The sequence below is a fragment of the Cajanus cajan genome, chromosome 10 (genome assembly GCF_000230855.2).
Source record: "Cajanus cajan strain Asha chromosome 10, NIPB_CcT2T_4, whole genome shotgun sequence".
Classification (NCBI taxonomy): Eukaryota; Viridiplantae; Streptophyta; class Magnoliopsida; order Fabales; family Fabaceae; genus Cajanus; species Cajanus cajan.
This window is the reverse complement of record NC_138526.1, coordinates 37,432,518-37,436,022: the sequence shown is the minus strand read 5'-3', so window position 1 is coordinate 37,436,022 and position 3,505 is coordinate 37,432,518.

Genomic DNA, 3,505 nt, shown 5'->3' with positions numbered 1-3,505 from the left:
ATAATTGTAAACAAAGAAATCCCCTAGATTTTCGGATTGTTCATTACTAAGAAATAAGAAGCTAAAATATATGGAGAAACAAAATTATATATGTAGCAATTATTTTCTTCAGATTTTATATTTTTAAAAAATTACAAGCATATATTTAAGTCATGTTGAGGAATTAAAGCTTTTGAGAGATGTTGTCAATAAGTTTATAGTATTTTAAAAACTTAATTACATATTTTACAATTTTTCTTTTACAATTTTATAAATTTTGTTACTCAACTATTTTATTTGCAATTCAAGTTAAATTACACAAAATGCAAAATTATGTGTCTTATCATGAATATGTCACCATGCTGTTTAAAGTTTAGTGGACATTTAGCATTAGGACAAAATGTAAAAATAAAATAACTGAGTAACAAAATTTGTAAAATCATAAAAGAGGAGTGATAACATATACAATTAAATCGTATTTTAAACTTGATTAATGTATTCTGATTTTAAAGGTTTATAGTATTTTTCCTATACGTGTATCTTACGTTGAATACCTTATAATTTTGCTTAATCATATTGTTTCAAAATATGTCCATTGTTTCAAAGTACGTATGTCCATTGTATCAAAAGATGCTTATGCATAAAAAATACTCATGTACTTTTCCATTTGCAATTAAGAAAAAAAATGCAAATAAAGTAAGTTTCTTATATCTTATTTGAGTGTTTTCTCTCATCTAATTTATATCTTATTTATTTATTTCAAAGTAATATTAATTATGAACTTAGTTATTTGGAGGATATATTTTGTTTTTGTTTTAAAGCCCAAACTCACAAAAAAAAATCATGATAAATAGTGTGTGCATATGAAGGTTATTCTTGAATCTCAAGATGCATGAGAGATGGTATAACAATGATATAATGAACCGAAATTAAAAATTCCAGTTAATGCTAAAAACTTCCTATGATTTTCTTTAGAATGACCCAATACCAATGCTTTTGGATAAATACATGTTCAATACAAATAAAACAAGAGATAATGATTCATTTATTTCTCTTCTGTTTCTTTTTTTTAAAAGATACAATAATTTTTAAGAGCAAATTAAATCCACTAATGTGCATCCTTTTTATCTATAGGAAATAGACAGTTGACTTTTATTGTCAAATACGGTTTCCTTATAGTTTTGATCACCATAATTTTTATTCTATTATGATATGATGCTATCTTAGTCATCAGAGAGAGTGGGAAATTCAAGGAGAAAAACAAATGCAGAAAACACCTATATATCTTTTACAACTTTTCAGGTACTTTTGTCATTCCCACTTGTACTGCTCTGAGAGTTTCAGCTTTATACAAATTTTGAAAAGACAAAAGTTAGACCCATAATTATTTGAACTTATGCGGTCAGCAATAATCATCCATTAGGGAAAGACAATGATCGTTGGACTAGAAATGAAGCAGACATCACTTAATCTAATATTAGAATTTCGGAAAATCTCAAGAGTTGAACACACAATAATATTTGCTAATAATTGGTATTGAACATGCTTGCTGTGGATTCCAGCAACATACACGCAGCTCCATTGACCCCCCACTTTATTTTGATTGGACTGAAAATGAAAATCCCAAACAAATTGGTCTTAGTTATGCATGGTTTAAGTTGCTAAACCAATACTCAGTTTGTAGTAGGAAGGCTTATCTATATATCCTAAACTTCTGTTTTAAGGCACATATTTGATATTTACAACACTATTTTTTACATTAGTTTCACCAAGCATCCTAACTACTGCATTAGCAGAGTTATCAAAGTTATTTAGCAATAGTGTATTAACACTTTTGGTTGTTAATTTTATATCAACTATGTCACTTTCCACTCCATGACTAAGTAACATGTAAAAAAAAAAAAAAATATATATATATATATATATATATATATTTTTTTTTTTTCTATCATGAATATCTTCTAATTTATTGAATCAGAAACTAATTTTGTTTGTTATATTGTGATTATTACCAATTTGATAATTAAGTTCTTGCACAAGATAAAAATTAAACACGAATTTTTTATTAAATAAATAATTATTATAACTTGTGAGCACAAAATATCTAATTAGTTTGTGTGAATCTGTTTTAACATTAACATACTTTTCAATGTCAATTCAACTCAATTCATGAGTTTTGTAAATGATATAACAAACATGCTCTTATTATGTCAATCCATGTAGTACAAAGTAGCTGATTAGTATGCCAACCCATTGAATTAACATGTAACATATTTAAACTTGAACTGGCGTAACGTGTTGGAGAGGTCGCATTACTTTGTACAACATCACTTACTTTTCTTGACATTCGTCTCTTTGCATGGCCACATTGTTGAATGATCAACATCTTAGTCTCCAGATTGTTTTCTCTTCAGGGTTTGCATAGTTCATGAGAGAAACGTAAACCAAGAGAACAATTGTTGATGAGGCTGTTGTCAATATGAAGAGGGCCCAGAAGCTGTTGGGGCTAAGACTTGCAGTTTATCCATCAAGTTTTAATGGAGACTCCCTTGGAAATGCCTAACACAAGGTTGCACAAAAAAGTTTAACAAAGGCCCATAAAGCCTTGGCTAACAAGTAGCATACTCTCTAACACAGTTTTTTTCTAACACATTCTTTATTATTGGAATTTGGAAGCTATAAAAGCATAACTGAAGCTAGTAAAAAAGAAATGACACCCGCAAAATTTGTGATTTCTAAATTTTTTTTGCTAGTTATAAGAATTGTGTATCATACGAACCATATTCTCCAATTTTATACAAAGGCCCGGCTTGAATAAACTCTATACAGTACTTTGCAATGAAAAATTTTGGCAGCAGGAACTTCAAGAAGAGCTTTAGCATACTCTTCAAGTGCTCCAAAGTGCCTCATGCTTTCAGGGTGAAACTGTTACACTTCCTGCACATAATTTTTCAAAAAGGATCTTGTACCATATCCAACCCTGATGTTACTGTTCCTTAATTGATCAATGTCATCTATGGTTTGTTCAAGCCGTCCAGAAGTTAGCATGCTGGCAAGGTTAGCTGTGTAAGTCTGTGTGATACAAACAACCATACCAGCATAACCATCTTTGATAAATTGTTGCGTAATTTATTCCCTATGTTCAATCAAATGAACCAAATCAGAATTAGTTCCATAATCCAAAAATGAAATAGTAGGAACTAGGAAGGACAAAACTTAGTTCCGGTATTTAAGGTACTCTTAATATTGATCTGTGATCAAAATTAGATTTTCACCTCAATAATACACATTTGATAATATACATTTACATTTAATATAGAGCTCAATAATATATTTATGCATATTATCAAAATAAAATTCTAATTTTTGATTTGAGAATAACACTTACTTAAGTTTTGTCCTAATAGGAGAGTAAACAAAATCTCAAATTGCCATCTAACTTGATAAGAGGGCCATCGCCAACCAATCCATGGTCCCAGTTTGATTCAGCATGGAACCTCTAATTTCAGGACTGTGGCTTCTTCCC